Genomic DNA, 22,037 nt, shown 5'->3' on the forward strand with positions numbered 1-22,037 from the left:
ATGGTTCTGTCTCTTCCTAGTATTTTTTGATTGATGTAAGACGTTGTGTTTAAAATATGTAGAGATTTCAGGTGATGTTATTTTCCACCAGAAAAGGTCCATATCCTTTCCTTTATTAAATGGGTAGAATGGGCAAATGGATTGTGGATTGATGCTGATCACCTTAGTCTGGTTATGTACTGATCTGGCTCAAGCTTGGGTTGCAGGTGTAATTTGCCTCTAGTTTGTCCCTGTTGCTAGGATATGGTCTGCAGTGCTCTTAATAAGAGCCTGGCATACCATTGTCTCTTTAGCACCAAAGAGGACTGTAGAAATTTCTGCTTTGCAGAGAAACCTTATCATTTGAGCCTCCTTCCTTCTTCAATTTTAGAATTTGGCAAACGTCTTGATAATGAGTCTTAGCAGTACCCAGGTCAGCAATTGCCAACATGGAAATAGTAGTTGAAGATTGTCCATGTCAATTCACCACTCCAAGAGCTAGCCAGGAGAAAACTATGTAATGAAAGCCAGGAGAAGACAGGGTTTTCAGTAGAGAAAGTTTTATAGAGATCAAGTAATATCAGACTCAAAAATGCATATTGGATAGTAGCAAGTAGTGCATGGCTTACCCTGAACTCGATGGATTCGTAGCATTGGAATGTTGATTGCCCTGGTGTAATGTTTACTCATTTGTCTTGAAAATATTTTTCTAGGCACATTAGTCCCACTTATGCAATACTTCTTAGAGACTTTAATATGCTAGTGTACATTATGAATCTCTTGTATAGATTACCTCAAAGTTATTTGATCTAGGAACTCTTTGATGTTGTTTTAATGTCTTTTAGGATTAGTGTTACCTAGAATGCATTTTAGAAAACATTGCAGTGTACCAATCTTTAAAGAGTTCAATTACAAAGAAGAGAGGTATGATAGTAACTAGTGAGAATACATAGCATTGAGTTCAAACTACAGGATACTTATATTGTGAACATATTATAGATATCGATATAGAAAGGTTGGTATTACAGGAGGGAAGCTTCTTGGAATCCCTGAAGAAATGAAAGGGCATAGAATCCTGAGAGCAAGTTTATTTATGAACAGAGATAAGAAAGTAAAAAAAGGATGCAGATTGCTGAGAGCAGTGAATCAGTTTCCCCATTTAGTGAAGAAGAAAAATAGCTTTTCTTGTAGACAAAAAATTAGAAAAGACTGCATTGTGCTGCAGCCTGAATAGACTGACAGCTCCAACCTGAGACTCTTATGTATCTTTCCACTACTGAGTCTTTTGAGATAGTGGGAAACTGTGGGAAATCTCACACTGTTTTCAAAGATTTTGGTTTAACCCCTTGTTTTCCTCAGTTCTGTAGCTTTAGAATTCAGCAAATGTCTTGAGGGGAAAACTTGTCTGCAAATCTCTAATTTAGGCATTCTAGTCCTTTGTAAGCAGCAAAAATGTTGTGGTTTCTTTCACCCCAGTAGGTATTTTTGGCCTGGACCTAACCTAGATTCTCAGGCTATTGCCCATGCCTAGGTTTGGCAAATGTCCCCAGTGGCAGGTGCATGTATATCCTCATGTCACCATTAAAAGTTTGTGCTTTTTCTGTAATTTTATTTCCTTTAGTCCTCATTGCTTCACAGAACTCTGGTATCTTTAAACATATTTTTTTCTACATTTTTTATTCTCCTTGTTATTCTTATTGGAAGCGTTCACCTTTAGAAAATTATGTCATTTTATCTAGCTTCATCTTGATACCAAAACCAGACAAAACGAGCACAAAAAAGTGAATTACAAAGTAATCTCACTTATAATTATGGATTAAAAATAAAATACATAAAACTAGCAAGTCAATTTTAGTGTATTAAGAAAGCAATTTAGGGCCGGCCCGGTGGCGCACTGCTACAGTGCGCCGCTTGGGAAGCGCGGCAGCGCTCCGCCGAGGGCTCGGATCCCACATACAGGCCGGCCGCTCACTGGCTGAGCGAGGTGCGGGAGCAACACCGAGGGTTGCGATCCCGTAGCCGGTCCCAGTCCGGTACGGGCGCGACACTGAGGGTTGTGATCCATTGTCGGTCATGAAAAAAGACAAAAAAAAAAAAAAAAAGAAAGCAATTTAGCACTACTATGTAAGATTTATTCTAGTAATGCAAGGATGGTTTGATATTTTAAAATATCTATTAATATAATTGAACATGTTACTGAGAGATGAAGTATCTTGCTTGATATGTTCTAGAAAGGCATTGTATAACATCTGGACTGCATTCTTGATTTAAAAACAAAATTTACTAAAATACAAGCAGTTTGATGTTTCAATAACATGATAAAGAGCATCAATTTGAAATTCAGCAGCTGCCATAGTTTTAACAGTAGAACACTAAGAACATTTATTTACATTAATATCAGAAGTGGGGTGAAGATGCTTCTCACCAATTCATTAGAGGTTCTATCAAATAAATAAGATAAAAAAGAATAAATTATAAATATGTAATGAACTGCTATTGTCTTAGTTCATTTATTCTATAGCAAAATACCTTCAAATGGGTAATTTATAAACAACAGAAATTTATTTCTCACAGTCTGGAAACTGGGAAGTTCAAGATCAAGGCATCAGTATATTTGGTGTCTGTTGAAGGCCTGCTTCTTATAGGTACTGCCTTCTGTGTCCTCACATGGCAGAGAGGGCAAAAAGAGGCAAACTTGCTCCCTCAAGTTCTTTTATAAGGCCACTAATTTCACTCATGAGGGCAAAGCCCTCATGACTTAATGACTTCCCAAAAGGCCCCACCTCTTAGTACTATTGCATTGGGGGTTAAATTTCATCATGCATTTTGGAGGAAAACAGACAATCAAACCTTAGCATATCCATATTATCATTATTCATAAATCATTATTGTCTAATTGGATAACCCAATAAAATCCACTGAAAAATAATTAGGACTAGTAAGAATTAAGTTTAGGTGGTTCACTTAGAAAACAAATTAGCTTCTCTTATATATCACATAGAAAATATACAGCCAAAAATGCCCTATCCACTAAGATATAATTTCTCTATGCATAAGATATAATTTCTCTGTGCATCTACTTAACAAGTAATATGTAGAACTCATGTGAAGAATACATCACAGAGTAGTATAAAAGAGACTTTGCTATGTACAAATACATTCAGTGTTCCAGGATGAGAATATTTTATTTTGTAGAGAGGTTCTCCAATACTAATCTAGTTGCACTGAATACCAGGTGAATTTGATGGGGCAGAGGTATCTTAACAAAATAATTTTAAATTTCAGTTGGAAGCAAAAGTGGACAATATATGCTAAAAAATGTGATAAAGAAACTTAATCTGTGTGGTCTTTTGTTATCAAATATAGAAATGTTATTATAAAACAAAGTAATTTAATGTTCCTATCAAACAGATTAAAAGAACACAATATAAAATCTATAAATAGTTCAAATTCTATGTAAGAATTTAATATACGATTAAGATGACCGTGAGCGATTGCTGTTGCCACTACTATTTGCATATATGGATAAAAAGAAGGTTAAATTCATACCTCATATACCAAAGTGAATTTTAGATCAAATAAATGTTTTCATTTTTAAAAAGAAAGAAATTAGGAGGAAACCAATAAAATATTGGCAGATTTTACTATAATATGAAAGTAATATAATATTATTTTTCTAGAATAAGAAAGTGTCACCTTTCTAAGGATGACACTAAGATTGAAATCATTAAGGAAAAGGTTGATTATTTGACTATATACAATGATTTTTAAAGAGCCTGAACGGAATTAATAAATAGAATGCAAGATCATCATCAAAATTAACTGCAGTAAATATTCCCAATGGCTAATATCTGATATATATAACACATATTAAATTGTTTCCAATTTAATAACAAAAAGACACCCAGCTTAATGGAAAAATTAGCAAAACTTGTGTGTAAGCATGCAGAAAGAAGAAAAACAAATGACTAATGATAACCTGAACAAAATGTGTAACTCTCATAATAAGACATACATGTTAAAGTTTGTGATATTTTTGGTCATAAACTTGCCAAAAGTAAATTAAGAAATGATAACTTTCAATATTTCTGAGAAATATTTTTGGAAGTAGATAATCTGATACATTGTTGGTAGGGTCTAAATTGGGTATAGTCTTTTTGGAGATTGGTTTTACAGTATACCTCAGAAATCCCTTAAAACGTGCTTACCTTTTTGCCATGCAGTTCCACTTTTGGAATTCTATTTTAATGAAATAATCATGTGTATATCATGAAATTCAGATATATGTATGTTCAACACAGTATTGTGGTTTGTGCATTCAGGAGTTGGTATAAATTTAATGTCCAATAAACAGGTGTGTTAGCTAACTAAGTTATTGCATATTTATATAATGTCATTCATTTATTAAATTAATGTAGATATATATTTATTCATTTAAAATATGTTCATTATTTCTTAATTGGAAAAGCAGATTGCAAAGTTGTATATATAATATGGTTCATTTTTATTAATATACATGTACACATGTTAATCATCTACATTATATATAGTAAAAGTCTAAAATTATATATTCTGGTTTAACTGTGCTCATCTCTATGTAGCTTTTAGTTTTTCATCTTTGTTTATCTGTGTTTTTTAAAAAAAAATTTCTTTCATGATACATTTGCTGCTTTTATAATCCTGGGGGCAGGGGAAGGTGATATTTAGAATCATTCTTATCTCTTTGAAAACTAATTTATATTTTTTAAAAAAACCACTTTTAATGAAGAAAGATTTTTTTCAAATGTGTTTCAATTTTTGGAGGGAAAATGGCCAATAGTATTTTGGCCATTATGTCTCTCCTAGTATTGTACAGTTATTTGAATGAGTAAGATCTTGTAGTATCATACAAAAAAAAAAAAAAGGAAAGAAAGAAAGAGTCGAAAGTCAAAGCCATCCTGAATGGATATTTCCTATATTCACCTTCCTTGCTTTTTTTGTTTTTCTGTGCTTAAAACATAATAGTGGCACCCAAATAAATGTTACTGTTTATATGTGCCATGTACATGGCTCTTTTACAATAGCTATCATATGTCAACTTTATACTTCGTGCTCTTTAATTTAACCTCTAGGTCATTTAGAAGCAGTAATGTGGATCAAACGGTGTTTGTCTAACTCAAAGCGCATGCTTTTTCCACCTGTAGAGCTGTAACCTTTCTTCCAGGGCTATACTGTAAGTAATTAGTGTAGTTTTTTTTTTCCCCTTCTTGTTTATTCTAAGCTGCTATTGCTACCTAAATACTATGTAACCTCTCAGTGTGGATTGAGTTGATTCTACCATTCAGAGTACAGAACTACCTTACCATGTACCATTCAGAATCAAGGTGGGAAGTAATGGACAGCCCTAAGTCCTCAATATTGCTTCCATAAATGCCATGTTTCTGTCTTGTCTAAAATAGAGATCTCTTTCTGAAGCTACACTTTCAAAAATCAGTTGGATTCACCAAGCATTATATATGCTAGAATCAGGTAAGTATGATTTCTAAAACTATTCCGTTTTTTCACAGACAGCAAAATACATTGCCCAGCTTTTGTGTTCATGCTCCCCAGAATGCTAGATAATTTCATGGAACTCCATATTAGTGATAGAACAGAACTCTGTCTAAAAGTTGCCCTTGTGTTTTATTTAAGAAAGGTAGGGAATCTGTATATGGAGAGAACTGGAAAGAAAAAGGCAAAAACTGTCAAGTTCTCTTACACTTTGAAATCCCCAGTTTCTCTTAGTTTTCAGGGATATTTTATGACCACATCATAACAGAAATGGATACCCAACAGGCTAGGGCATTGTCTAGGGGTGCATGTGTGGGTGAGAAAGAGAAACAGAGAGACAGAGAGACAGGAAGATTATGGAGTATGAGTGTGAATGTGAGTGTTTGTTTAGGTGGGGGAGAGTGTACTAGATTACACTCATTGTTAAACAGTGAATGCTCAGTGGGGAAAATTACTGAATTCTGCAACCATTTTTTCCCTTGATGTTTTGGTGACCAAAGCGATCTACCTATTTTCATGAGGCACCAAGAAATGACTGTAATCATAAGGTTTTACCCAGTTAGAGTTTTAAAATGTTACCATGTCTTATTATTATTATAAAACCTTATTATTGGTTTTACCCAGTTAGATTTTTAACATGTTACTATGTCCCAAGCGTTAACAGATGAGGTAGGCATACAAACATTTTTTTCAGGCTCTAATTGTATAATTTACAATTGCATGCACAGTTACCCATTTTGCATGCTCGGCAAAAGAGCATATTTTTGTGAATTTATCCTTTTTATCATGATAATTATCTTTCAGAAATGCTTGAGAGAGAGGAAATGCTTTCTCAAGTAACAAACTCAGAGGAGGGAATCCTGAATTTGTTTTATGTGTCTGCTGTTAATGTTGACTTATATAACCTGGGGCAGGATCTCTCATAATCTACCCTGGTTTCTGGGTTAAGTGTGGAAATTCTTTCCATTTCCTTGTCTAAGAATACAAGGATACCTATCCCTGGGTAGTTGATGGGCCAACTTGAAGGGAAAGTTATTTTCCACATACAAGTTCCTGAAATTCTTCCTATCTAAAACCCTTTTAAAGCTGACATTTCTGTTAGCACTCTATTTAATTCAATGAACTGCTGTCATCTCAGGACTAACCAAGTGATTCTGCTACTGAGAAACTGTCAGTACCTCCTAGTAAATACAAAATATTCTCTGTGGCCATTAAGACTTTCCATAGTGGGACTTCAAACTACTTTTTGTCTTTATCTTTCTATTTTCTGTTTACCAAAGATACTTCTCCCAAACTGAACTAATACTCTTTGTCAAGCATGCTCAACTGTTTTCTACTCTCGATCTTTTTTCACATGCCTTTTTCTCTACTTTTTCTGGTTCTGCCCTTTAACTATATCTATTGAAATCTTCCCCATCTTTCAAGGCTCATTTCAAATACCGCACCTTCCATGAAGTCCTTTTCAGTTCTGCTAACCAGATGTGACACCTTCCATCTTATGGCATTTCTTTTACATCACTAACCTAATTCTACCTTCGGTGGGATGTATCATTCATTTGTTTTTGTTTTATTTTATTTTTATTGACATATAATTGCTTGTACATATCTGTGGAGTACAGCATTGAATGTCAATACCTGTGTGCAATATCTGATGCTCAAATCAGGATAATTAGTTTATTCAACATTATACAATGTAATCGTTTTTGTGGCCCTTTACCAATTTCTCACATTTGTGTACTTGATTGAGGAAAAGGGAGGATGGTAATTAAGAAATATCCACTGTGTTTCAGATGCTTTACATGTGTTTTATGTCATTGCAATTAATGAAGACTCAAAATACCCCAATTAGATAAGTATTATTAATACATTTTACTGATGAGAACATGAACTCAGGGAGGATATGTACTTTGTAAGGGATACAGGAAATAGGTGGCGGGGACAGGATTTAAACAGATTTGTTTGGCTTTAAAGCTTTTCCATTATACAATCCTGCCTACTAGATTGATTGCCAGCTGTGGACTGTGAACCCTGTGGGTAGAGACGTATTTCCGTGTACAGTGTAGCACCTTGCACGAAATTGTGCACAATAAGTTTTTGTGGAGTTTACTTGTTTTGAATAATAAAATAAGTGAATTCTTGCTTGCGGTTGAAAACAATTTTTGGATCATATGTAAAATGATCATTTATTATTTATTTATTTATCATTAAAATTATCATTTATTTATTAAAAAGAGAAGTCATAACCTACTATTCTGAGATAAGAACCAAAAGTTTGTTCAAGGTAAAATTCTAAATTGCTCTTTCTCCTTTCATAATCTCTCAAGTTTCCCTAAATAAAAAAGACTATTGTTCAAGTTTCAGAATTTTAATTATAAAAATGCCTTGCATTCATTTATCACTTTGTAATATTCAGACTTCTTTTCTGTATTATTATCTCATTTTTTTAAACAACCTTTATGATATATGGATAGTTACTATTCTTACCATTTGACAAATGTGGAAACTGAGGCCTAATGTGGTCTTGGCCATGGTCAGAAAATTAATCAATATTGGCGCTAGATTCTGACTTTTTACCTTGGGCTGTGCTTTTTCCACTATATTAAGATGTCTCTTATTATTTAATAACAGCTACTATCTTTTGAGTACATACCATATACCAGGTACTATGCAAACCATCCTTTCCCTCTCTGTCTCTCTCTCTCTTTCCATGTGTGATTTTTGTGCACACACACACATACATATATACATATATTTATATGTATATATATCTTTTTCTTTTTGAGTCTTTTATTATGACAATGTGATAAAAAACTAGAAGAAAATATATGCAAATGAAAAAATACAAAAGTCAATAAATAAGCTTACTTGCCCTCATAATTATAAAAATGTAAATGAAAACATTGCTTGATTTTTATTGTCAAATAGGTGAAATACGGAAATACCCAGTCTTGGCAAAGTTGCAACCAAAAAAAAGCACTGATACAGTGTTAGAATATGAATTTTTAATGGACAGTTGACATTATCTTTTAAAAATCTTTACTCTGTAACTTAGCAATTTCATTATTACTTTATCAATATCATCATGAATGGGCAACAGTGTATCTGGTAAGAATGTTTTTTGATTGGTTTCCTGTAATGAACAGCTGCCTAAAAAAAAGGTGTTTTGAACAGCATTGTTTTAATATTTATTTATTTACTGAAACAATTGATTGTACATATCTGTGGGGTACAGCATTGAATATCAGTATTTGTGTGCAATATGTGATGCTCATATCAGGATAATCAGTATATTCATCATTACACCATGTAATCATTTTTGCGGCCCTTTACCAATTTCTCACTAACCCCTTTCCCCCACTTTTCCCCTTTTGGTAGCCTCAGTTCTGTTCTCTCCTTTTGAAAGTTCAGTGAATTATTGTGATTGTTGTACCTTTCTTTCCCCTTTTAATTAATTTGTTTATTTTTTTTTTTATCTCCATTTTCTCTAAGTTCATCTACATTGCTGCAAATGGCAGAATTTCCTTCTTTTTTATGGCAGAGTAGTATTTCACTGTGTACATATACCACATTTTCCTTATCCAGTTGTCTTTCGATGGACATTTAGTTTGGTTCCAATTCTTGGCTATTGTAAATAGAGCTATGATAAACCTGGCGGTTCAAGTATGCCTTTGACATGATGATTTCCATTCCTTTGGATATATACCCGGCACTGGGATTGTTGGATCACGTTGCAGTGCTATTTGTAGTTGTTTGAGAAGCCTCCATACTGTTTTCCATAATGGTTGCACTAATTTACAGTCCCACCAACAGTGTAGAAAGGTTCCCCTTTCTCCGTATCCTTGTCAGCATTTGTTATTCTCTGCTTTTTAGTTAATGACCAGTCTAATTGGGGTGAGATGATATCTCAATGTTGTTTTGATATTCATTTCTCTGATATTAGTGATATTGAGCATTTTTTCATGTGTCTGTTGGCCATTTGTATATCTCTCTTTGAGAAATGTCTATTAAGCTCCTTTGCTGAACAGCATTGTTTTTAGTAATGATATGTTTGAAACAACCAGAAAGTACTTAAAATAAATTTTGACATATTCATGTAGCAGAAAGGCATAGGTCAACATATATACACATTAAAATTTTTACAAGATATACGTTAAGTTTACAAAAAAGGGCATTTTACAAAGTAGTATGTCTAGTGTGATCTCATTTTTCCAAAATATGTGTGTGCATCTATATGAAATATTTGTTAGAAAAAAAAAAACTTTTATATGTCAGTAAAATGTAAGAAATCTATACTCTCTGCAATGTTGGATTACAATGGGCTTTCTTTTTGTTTCTTGCACAGTTCTATAGTGCTTGTTTGTTTGATTACCACAATTATGCATAGCTTTTATTGTTAGAGAAAACAATATAGCAATTGCCCTATAAATTCTTCAGAAATCTACATTTCTATTTGAAGAAAAAATTGTTCTTTTGTGATTTTTTAGAGTTGAATATTGTTTGTGAAGGATCTTCTCTTATTTTCATCCCTTTAGTTATCATTACTAGTAACAATAATAACTAATATTTATTCAATATGTACTCTGTGCAAAGAGCTATGCATTATAAAAAGAATTTGTTTTAATCCTACCAGTTCTTAGATTATTATTATTGTTTGTCCTGTACAGCAGCAGTTCTCAAACTTTCTGGTTTCAGGAGCCATTCCATGACTTATTTTACATGAAAAATTATTGAGGACCCCACACAACTTTGTTTATTTGTGTTATGTCTGTCTATATTATCCATATTAGAAATTATGTCTTAGGAATCATTTAAATATGCATTATTTTAAAAGAGCAATTATAAATTCAATATACGTTAACATGAGTATCACTTATAAAAAATGGCTGTTTTCTTTTCTTTTTTTTTTTTTAAAGATGACCGGTAAGGGGATCTTAACCCTTGACTTGGTGTTGTCAGCACCACGCTCAGCCAGTGAGCGAACCGGCCATCCCTATATGGGATCCGAACCCGGGGCCTTGGTGTTATGAGCACCGCACTCTCCCGAGTGAGCCACGGGCCGGCCCAAAAATGGCTGTTTTCTAATGAAAAGTTTAGTGAGAAGAGTAGCATTGTTTTACATTTTTGCAAATCCTTTTAATGACTGGTTTAATAGAAGATAGCAGAATTCTTATATGTGCTTTGCATTCAATCAGTTTTTTAAAGTTGTTGCAGAAGATTTTGTTATTCCCTGTTATTCAGTGCCCTTCACTGCATGAGGCTTGAACATATGACTTGCATTTGTTAGTGAAATGGAAGCATAAGTTTCATATGTTACTTCTCAGAAGAGGCTTTAAGAGCCATTTTGCTATTCTTCCATCGCCCTTTTCCATCAGCTGTGTGCATGGAATATCCCACAGAGGAGCTTCCCCATTTCTAACTTGGTTGTAGAATGAAAAGCAAGTGAAGGAAAGTAGCTGATTCCTAGCCAACAGTAATTTGAGTAAGCATTAGAGCTGTTCTGTAAACCACTGAAATTTCAGAGCTACTTGATATTTAATCATAACTCAGTACATAGGCTGACTGATACAGAAGTTGATCCCAGAATGGGATATGATTGTAATAAACACACATATACACACACACACATACACACACACACACAAAAAAAAAAAAAATTAAGATATGCGACATTGACTTTGGGACTGGGCAAAAGGTACTTCCCATGGCAAAATTTTTGATGATATTGTTACCCGAGGCAACTAGAAATCAGATAATGTACCAAATGAATATGTGGTATTAGGCAAAGAGTGTGGGAAATAAAATATTATCAGAGTTCTTTGGTTACTGTTGGCTTCATTTGATTAGTTATTACAAAATAGAGATGAGCTCAGAAAAGAATTGGCCAGTTTTTAAGCAGAGTTTAAAGGAAATGGGGAGAATCTAGAAATTCCAGGACTTGAAGGGTTAAAATATGTAACTGTTTCTCAGTTTAAACTGGTAAAATAAATAATTGAAAAATTATTTGAATGAACAGAAGCTCATTAAATTTCAGCCACCTATCAAATACCACATCAAGGCTAAACCCAGCACACTTTGTTAATAACTCAGAATCAATTAAGTTCAGTATCCAGTAAATCCTTTCATTTGGATGAAATGGCTAAGGATGGAGAAAACAAAACAAAACTAAAAGTGTGGCTCTTCCAGAGAAACTTTGTCACCTGAAGAGTAAGTTGCATATCTGAAAAAAAATTGTGGGTATGGCTATGGGCTTAACAAGATGACTGCAGTCAAATAAATAAAAAGCCAACTAAACTTTCTAGAGTTTTACTGCTAAAAGAGCTACTAGATTCAAGTAAAAGAGAATGTAATTGTTTACAATGTGTATACCTCCAACCTTCTACGAATAGGAAGCAGCCTGAGAAAGCTGCTCAGCCACCAAGCTGGTGATAGTGACTGTGTAGGCATAGGGCAGACATACTCTATAATCTCTTGTTTATAGAGATCTTTCTTGATCCAAGAGAGATCAAGGAAAAGAAATGACCTCCTATGTGGCAGAGCCAGCAGCCTCAGAGAGCAGTGAACTGGGGAAGCTTCTCCAGAGAGCAGAACCAGGACTCAGTTAAGGAATGCTCTCCACTTCCAGAGCAAGCAGCAGCCCTTGGAACTTCTGCTCAGCAAAATTTCAGAATTCCTATGGATAAGTGACTGCTGTGTTTCCCATTTGTCCCTTTTGCAATTTGGAGATTCATTCCAATTATATTATTTCCATTCTCCAATTACATGTTGAATGTTTGAGGGACAACTAACCTGTCGTTTTAGTTTATATGTCTCTAGAGTAATAGATGCCATATCTAGATTATAAATAAGGTCTATCAAAAGATCATTTGACTTTGTGAGTCTGTTGCCATAATTGGATAGGAGTTTAGGTTTAGCTCCCCTGGGAATCAGGGTGTGTGTATTTTTTGTGCAGAAGGAAAAAGAAAATACTTGTGACCACTTGGCAGATTGTGGTATTATTATTTTCCCCAATTATTTGCTGGGTTTCCCAATGAGAGAATTTTAATTCCCTACTCAATGATATCAAGCTTGGCCATGTGACTTCCTTTGTCCGATGAAATGTGAACAGAGGTATGGATGTCACTTTCAAACAAAATACTTAAAAAAATATTACATCATTCTGTCATGGCTATCTTCCACCACAAAGGCAGCATGTCCCAAAAAAAGGGGCTGCTTCTTTAGCCTGATGAACAGCTAACATGTAACATAAACAAGAAATAAATCTTTGTAGTTATAAAAGATTTAGGCTTGTTTGTTTCTGCAACATAACCTATTTTAAGCTGTCTTTAATACTGATAAATCAGTATTGGTCAAAATTTTGTGTTCACCTCTCGAATCCTGAAAAAGATAAGCCTCCACACTCTTAGAAATCATTTTTTTCTGCACTTTGCTAAATGATAGGTATAAAGTAAAAAAAATGATTACGTATTGCTATTTCGCACCATTATCTATATACCATATGTACGGTGTATACCAAGATCCTAATTGCTTTGTTATAAGGTCAGTGCCAGTAGTCAGCAGTTTCACCTTGTGCTACCTATTCCTCCTCATTTGTGGAGAAAAGCAGTGTTCTGCAACAGTTTTATTTAATTGATTTTTATACTTGAATGGTTAAATCTAATGGGTCTAAATCTGTTTTTCACACTTTGGACACTTATAGATAGTGAGTTGTAGAATCTGATTGTGATAAATTATACTGTCAAACACACATACACACACACACCAGATGGCTTCCATACATTTCAAATTAAACTGTCAGTGCATGTTTAAGAGTTTTCAGGTTGCTTTTCATATGTAGGTTTTTTGATTATTTTTTTGAACCTATGAAGACCTTGCTTCTTTCCTCCACTCCTTTTATGCAACAGCCATAATGATTGATACTCTGATCAGTGTATTTTTTGGAGGACTACAGGCTCAGCATCTTTTCCTTTGTGGAAGTCTTTCCTTTGATTTATAAGTTTTCAGAACTCTAGAGCTATGTTTGGGAGACTGGGGCAAAAGCTCCATTTGGGAGGTTTGGCTTCTCTGATTTAACTGAATGTAGAACCCTAATTATTATTTTTCCTGACTTAAAAATGCAAATGAGTACCTGAGTCTTAGGATCACTCAGGGTTGCTATAGCAATTGATCATATTTCTTAAAATAAAGATATGTATAAACACAGCATGTTCATATCACTTAGCATAAATATTTTTATCCAATTAGTGAAAGAGGAGTACCTGTTATCAACTTAATAGCCAAAGCAGTGAACAGAGTCTTAAATTAGTTGAGGAAAAATAAAGAAATGTCATACAAGTTATACTGTAGTCCAGTAACTGGCTGGCCACTAATCCTTTGCTAGCCAAAGCATCTTGAATTAGGGTAAGTACGAACAAAGCTGGGCCTCTTCAGTGAGCTGGTAAATTTCTGTAGAGTTGAACATTTGTTTATTGGGAAGTATCTACAGTCTATCAGACTGACTTGAATCGAACTTTGGTACCCAAAAAGTTGGCAGAAGAAAATGACTAAACAAAGCTAGTGAAAGTCATTAATTTTTAAAGTTTAACTGTTTGACATTGAGTGCATCTGTTCCTTGAAAGGTTGTTCTCTTAGCGTATTAATATCCCTGCACAGAGGGCTTCTGTCCATGTTAGTGAGGAAAAATAAAGAAATGTCCTACAAGTTATACTGTAGTCCAGTAACTGGCTGGCCACTAATCCTTTGCTAGCCAAAGCATCTTGAATTAGGGTAAGTATGAACAAAGCTGGGCCTCTTCAGTGAGCTGGTAAATTTCTGTAGAGTTGAACATTTGTTTATTGGGAAGTATCTACAGTCTATCAGACTGACTTGAATCGAACTTTGGTACCCAAAAAGTTGGCAGAAGAAAATGACTAAACAAAGCTAGTGAAAGTCATTAATTTTTAAAGTTTAACTGTTTGACATTGAGTGCATCTGTTCCTTGAAAGGTTGTTCTCTTAGCATATTAATATCCCTGCACAGAGGGCTTCTGTCCATGTTAAGTGAAAACGACAGGATTCTTTGTCTTCTTGTCATGTTAGCTAACTGGAGTCAAGAACTCAAGTTCAAAACTATTTTTTTTTTTCAATGGTGGATAAGTATTTATAAAACTAGTTTTTTGGACCTCTAGTAATTAGACGTTTAGATAAACTATTGACATAGTTGAGGAGGAGCCAATGGTTATTTTTCAAGGATTTTTGGAAAGCATTATGTAGTTGATTCATTGTTTTTTGTCACCCTTAGCAATTGTGCTGTTGGTATGGATTTTAGAAAAATAATTTGTAGAGGACTCAGGATAGAGCCTTGGAGTTCTTTTAATATCAGAGAAAGGACACCAAGAGATCTCAAAAACTGGCTGACTTTTAAGTTAGAAATGAAAGAGGTCTGGAACTCCTTTTAGTTTATGAATTAAAGCTAAAATATAAAAAATAATACACTGTCTTTCATATATGAATATATAACTAATGATATGCCATCTGTAACATGTTGATTTTCTCCATGTGTTAGAATACAAGAAATGGGAATATTAAGTAGGTTATTAAAATCAATTGTACCTGTAAAAAAGACTTGGGAATTAGAATTGACTGCAATCTCAGTCACCATGATTGTAGGTCTGCTGAAAGGCTGGATTGACTCTAGAGTGTGCTCTATAGAGGAATGTTATCTGATAGTTTTCAAAGTGTGGTCCCTGGAACAGTAGTGTCACTATCACTAGAGAACTTGTTAGAAATGCAAAATCTTGGGACCTATACCAAAACTTCTGAATCAGAAACTCAGGCTTTGGCCCAGCAATCTGTGTTTCAATAAGTCCTCCATGTAGTTCTATTGTATGCTGAAGTTCATACTAGTTAGAGCATGCCTGCATCATTAGTTAATTATTTTTTCTTTATTTTATACTCTAAAAGAGATGTTGACAAGCTGGAGTACTTCTATAGGAAGTACTTATCTGTGGTATAGAAATGACTAGGAACTAAATCCTATGGGCATATTGGAAATAAATTTGGTTTGTTTAGCCTAGAAAAAATATAGCTTAGAGGGTTAAGACATATAATTGTTTCCTTCAGTTAGATAAAGCGCTATTTTAGCTCCAGAAAAGAGGACTAAGAAAAAGGTACTTTCTGGCAAAGTGTTTTCTGCTGTCTTCATGATTTAGTGAGTTTCGCCTCTCTGGTAACATTTGTGTTAGGTTCCAGATATTATCTTAATGGCAATGTTGTATTAGTCATTCACGTAGTGGATTAAATCAGATGGCCACTACCTAAGGTCTTTTCTAGCAATTACAATGTGTCTATCTGTGACTTGCAATGAGCAAGCTTATCTTTTACAGATGATTCTTATACTACTATAAAACTAAAAATTTATAACAAATATAAAAATTTACAACCAATAAAATTGAAATTAGCAACATTAACATAACAAGATCAATTTTGTTGTTTTGCTAAAGCTAAATTGCTGTACCCAACATGAATATAGTACTTACTTTTAACATGTGATGTGTGATTTTTCAATATTTCTACTATTGTTATTTATTTAACTTATTGTGAAACTTTTTAGTACTGTTTGTTAACTAACTTGATCTTCACCTTGTGGTACAATTATTGCATAAAGGTCCATGGGTAGTCTTTTGCTTATGTCAAAAATGTTCCTTACTTGATACCAACCTGATTGTAAACATACCACTTGAAGTACTGAAATCACATGGTAGTTTTTAATTATAAATATAAGCATTCGAATGAAACAGACCACACTTATTTTATGCTTTTAGATAATCACAAAAAAGGAAAACAATTTTTTAGAAATGTTCTACCAAGAACCATGCAATCTGTCCCTGGAAATGAGTTAGATAATCCTGATCTGTGGCATACACATGTACTTCAAAGAGTTCATGGAAAAATGGAATTAAAAGATAATACAAATTTTTACATGAATTTTTGAAGAACGCTTATGTTTGTGACAAGGCTGCTTGAATTAGGAACAGCCTCTGGGAGTGATGTTTGCAAACGGAAGAGTAGGCAGCTCCAAAATGTAATCCTACCACAAAAACATTGAAAAATAAGCAGAAACTGTCAAAACCAACTTTGTCAGAACTCTGGAAAATAGTCAAAGGTTTACAGCAACCAAATGATTGTTGAATCAAGATAAAGGCAACTTGGAAATGGTTGGAGAGCTGTGTGGAATTTTTACTTGTTCTTGCCCCATCTCACCCTCAGTGTGGTGGCAGTATTGAAGCAGTGGTAGCCCACATTTCCAGTAGGACACTGTTCACTAGTTCCAGAGGGAGAGAATGTCCTATATGCAAATTATTGTATATGTCTGTTCTGTGAACGTTTATTATAGAAATTGGGCTATTCCTGTCATACCCAACGAAATCAGAGTCAAGGCGCTAGAGGGAAAAGCATTCAGAGCACATAGCACTGGCTCTAAGAATTATCTCACAAGTCCAGTTTCTGAAACACGCTATTATGACTCTAAGACTAGTTTCATTGAGTAGCTGCTGAAGTGAACTGCCATGACTCTAAGACTAGTTTTCCTATCACTGTCACTCAGAAATCAGAGCTTACCAGCTCTTGAAGACTTCTCTAATGCCGATGAGCGATGTGTTTTTTTCAAAACAATATGTAAGATTTCTCTTTTTATAAATCTCCCAAACTTTTTTTTTATTTTATTTTTTATTTTTGGACATACCAAAGACTATTCCAGACTGAGTATATGCTCTGAAGTGTAGTTCTCTTTTTCCCAAATAAGACATTTGTTTAGTAATTTATCTGTATATTTTCTTTACTTTCACAGTTCTAACCTATTTAGAGCCACTGCATACAAGATACTTGTCTTTGTTTTGTGGAACATGGAAATCAGACCAGAGAAGTGGTGAGCAAAAATTGTGTAGGGTGAACTAAAAACTTACAGGTACTTTGAGAAAAATTATGATGCAGACATACAAGTATACCAGACCACATAAAGACCAAGAGTTAAAGCTGGGAAAGATCGTTTGGGAAATTAAAACATTCAAAAGCAACTCTATATAGGTAAATTTAGAAAGCCACATGTATGCCCAGGGCAATAAACTCAGAAAAGACTTAAGACCCTAAGATTTTACCTCAGGCCAATCTCTGGGTTCAATGCCAACCTAGATAAGTGTTGAAGATCTCCAGCAGAGAGCCAGTTTTCAAACCTAGATAAGTGTTGAAGATCTCCAGCAGAGAGCCAGTTTTCAAAGACTGGGACAGGTGTTTGGTTGTTTTCATTTTTTTGTTTATTTTATTTCATTTTGATCCTGGCATTCAAGGAAATCTTTGTCAAAACTTTAGCTCTACAAAATCTTAAAAATCTTAGATATATGACCACAAATGACAAGGAATACAGTCTTTGCAAAAATAGTTTGGTAAAGTCACTAAACAAACAGACTACTACAGCCTTCAGCAATCAGAAAACAGCAAACCCTATGTAAAGGGGAGGATCTGAGTTTCAGAGTTACTGCATTATAAGAAATATTCAAATATCTGGTTTTCAGCACCAAAATCACAAAATGTACAACAAAATGGGAAAGGATGACCTATACAAGGGACCAAAATACATTGACAGAAACAATCACTGAGAAAGCCCAGACAAAGACTTTAAAACAGTTGTTCCATGATCGGAGAGCTAAAGGAAAACATGGGCAAAGAACTAATGGAAGTCAGTGAAATTATGTGTGAACAAAATGAGAATATTAGTAAAGAGAAATTATTTAAGGGAACTGAACAAATTTGGGGCAGAAAATTATAATAACTGAAGTCAGAAATTCACTAGAGGGATTCATCAGCAGATTTGAATAGTCAGAATTAAGAATCAGCAAACTTCTATGTAGTGCAATTAAAATTATCATATATTAGGAGCGGAAATAAAAAATATTGAAAAAAAAAATGAAGAGAGCCTGAAGGGCATGGGAGACACCACCATAAAGCAGACCAACACACACATTATAGGGTCCCAAAAGGAGAAAGAGAAGGGGCAGAAAAAATATGTGAAGAAATTATGGCTGAATATTGCCCAAATTTGATGAAAGAAATAAATCTACAAATCCAAGAATTTTAGTGATCTACAAGTAGGATAAACTCAAAGAGATCCACACTGAGACATACTATAGTGAAACTGTCAAAAGACAAAGACAAAGAGGGAATCTTGAAAGCATCAAGAGAAAAGTAACTTGCTCATCAAGGGATTCTCAATAAAAATTTCAGCAGTTTTCTCATCAGAAACCTTGGAGGTTAGAAGGTAGTGGGTGATATATTCAATGAACGGAAAGAAGAAAAAAAAAACTGTCAAAACTGCCCTTCAGAAATGAGGTAGATATTAAGACATTTCTAGATAAATAAAATCTGAAGGAGTTTGTTATTACTAGACTAGTCCTACAAGAAATGCTAAAAAACTCCTTTATGTTGAAATGAAAGGACACTAGGCAGTTACTCAAGTCTGTTTGTAGAAATAAAGATCTCTGGTAAAAGTAAATACATGTGTAAATATAAAAACCAGTTTTATATTTTTGATTTTTAATTTTTTGGTCTATTCCTACATGATTTTAAAAAATGCATTAAATTAATTATAAATATGTTATTGGACACACAATGTATAAAAATGTAAATTGTGACAACAGTGTAAAGATAATCTTGATGAAATAAATTCGTAGAAACACATACATTATCTAAACTGACTAAAGAAGAAATAGGAAATCTTAACAGACCTATAATAACAAAATGAGGATATTAGTAAAAAGAAATTATATAAAGGAACTGTAGATAATAAGAAAAAAGACAGAATTAGTAATAAGAAACCTTCTGATAAAGAAAAGTCCAGGACCAAATGGTTTCACTGGTGAATTTTACTAAACACTCAATGAAGAATTAACACCAATTCTTCTTAAACTGTCCCCAAATATTGAAGCAAAGGGAACATTTCCTTATTCATTCTATGAGGCCAATTTTTATTTGTCTAAAATTATATTTTTCCTTCATTTTCGAAGGATTTTTTAAAAATTCTGTATGGGTAAGCCTATTATCTTGCATCTGTCATTTCTGTGAAGAGTAAGCTTCAGTATTGTTGCTATATAATTGGCCTTCTATTTCCACGGTTTTCACATTCATCAATTCAACCAACTGCAGTTTGGAAATATTTGGAAAAAAATTCAACGTAAAAATAAAAAAATAAAAAATGATGCAAATAAAAGAGGGATACTATATAACAACTATTTACATAACATTTACATTGTATTAGGTATTATAAGGAATTTAGAGATGATTTAAAGTATAAAGGAGGATGTACATAGGTTGTATGCAAATACTATGACTTGAGCATCCATGGATCTCAGTGTCTGCGGTGGGTGGGGGTATGTCCTGGAACCAATCCCCTGTGGATACCAAAAGATAACTATATTATTTTTTTCTTCTAGCTACTTTTATGATTTTCCTTTTACCTTTTTTTTTTTTTTTTTTTTTTTTGTATTTTTGCAATGGTACAAAAACGAAATCTTATTTGTCATTCATAGAGCTTCCTGAATCTGTGGCTTGATGGCCTTCATTAGTTTTGTCAAATTCCCTGCCAGTATCTCATCAGTTATTTCTTCTGCCAAATTCTCTTTCTCTTTACTTCTCTACTGGGACTTGGGTTATATATATATTAGTTTTCACTGTGATTTATATGTTTTTTTACTGTATTTTCTGCCTTTTACATCTGTCTTTTTTCTGTGCTTGAGTGTAGATATTTTCTTTGGGCCTACCTTCCAGTTTATAGATTGTCTCTTCTGTTGTGTCTAATTTACCATCTTTTGGGTTCCTAATTTCAGAAATTGTGTTCTTCAGTTTTAGAATTTTTATTTGATTCTCTATTTATAGATTCAAGTCTCTAATGAAAATCTCTATTATGTTACCTATTTTTTAAAAATATATTAATCTAATTATGAAGATTTTCTATGATAATTGCAATCTCTTAAAACCTAAAGGTTATTTTCTTTTCTGGTCTATTTTTTATCTTGTTTTGCATCATCTCCATATGACATATGTCCTTCTCTTTTCATTTCAGATATTTTTCTTTTGAATGCTAGACATTAGCCAGAAAATTTGAGCCCTAGATCATGTAATCTCCCCACAAACAAAGTATATACATCTTCTGGTTCTTTGTTAGAAAATGGCATTCTACCTGTTTTCATAAAGATTGACATCTTTCTTGGCTACATGTAAGACTTTCTGAAGATTGATGTATTTCTAGTTTGCACTTAAGCATGGAGTGTAGTCCTGCTAAAATCCCAACGTGGATCCTGGGCTGTTAAGTTGGGCCCCTCCTTTTTGATGGACTTTGTCCTCTAATTTTTTGCTTAACTCTGAAATTGCTTAAACTCTGCTTAGTTTTCTAGCTTCTCAGTGTGTAATTCTTGGTTACTGATTCTGTTTCATACCACTATAAAGCTTAGGATTCAGTATTGGAAAATGTTATAATGAATGTGAGTTTCATATTTCTGCAGGACACTTTACTCTGGGATCATCTTATTCCCCAACTTTTGACCTTTTTTTTGTATGTGTGAAGGTCAGAGGTAGGGGTATGTCAATTCTGTAAGGGGAAGGAATATTGGAGAAATTCTAGGTCACCTCAATATTTAACTTCTCTCTTTTTCCCCCCTAAGTCTTTGTATCCTTGATTTTTCTTTGATGCATTCAAACAGTTATTTTTGTTTTCTATTATTTTGGTTGTCATTTTATTAAGTTTTACAGTGGGTCTTGGTGGAGGATTGGTTTTATGTAAGCTACTTTGTCACTGGCAGAAGTGGAAGGTTCTAAAATCTCTTATCTGTAGGTACTTTACCATTTTATGAAAAAAAGAGTTTTGCCATTTATTTGTTAAAGAGCCCAGGGCTGGCCAATTAGCTCAGTTGGTTAGAGAGCAGTGTTATAACACCAAGTTTAAACAAACAAAAAAGAAACCCAGTAATTTGTCTCACAGGATTTCCCATGGTATATCCTTGTGGTTTTATTTGACACTATCTTTTATCCTCTATATTTCCTTTAAACAGATAATTAGATATAGATATAACTTTGCAAAAATTCTTTATAGGTATGTGTGTGTATTTCTAATTGCATTAAATTAGAAAGCTCATAATGTCTTATTTTGTGTGCATATGTGTCTATGTGTTGTTAAAATTAATCCACAGGTTCGATTTTGTTTTAATTTGTATTTCTCTGTCAAATTGTAAATGTGTGTTTATATTTTTAAGAAACTTACAAGTGGTTTTTAAAAGAAACCATGCCATTTAATTTTTCCTAAACCAATGTATGAGAGTTCCAGTAGCTCATTTGCTACTGTCATCTTTTTTCTTAATTTTAGCTATTATAACGAGTATGTACTTGTGGTTTTAGTTTTCATTTCCCTGATACTCAATGAACCTGAGCACTTTTCATGTACTTAGTGGCTATTCATATATATTCTTTTGTCAAGTGCATGTTCAAATCTTTTTCCTATGTTTTACATTG

At 33.7% G+C, this 22,037-nt stretch overlaps 1 pseudogene; it reads left to right on the plus strand.

The window, feature by feature from the left end:
• Positions 1–22,037, plus strand: part of LOC103608799 — a 63,161-nt pseudogene that overhangs the window by 1,093 nt on the left and 40,031 nt on the right.

The sequence above is a fragment of the Galeopterus variegatus genome, unplaced genomic scaffold, assembly GCF_000696425.1.
Source record: "Galeopterus variegatus unplaced genomic scaffold, G_variegatus-3.0.2 Scaffold8863, whole genome shotgun sequence".
Lineage (NCBI taxonomy): Eukaryota > Metazoa > Chordata > Mammalia > Dermoptera > Cynocephalidae > Galeopterus > Galeopterus variegatus.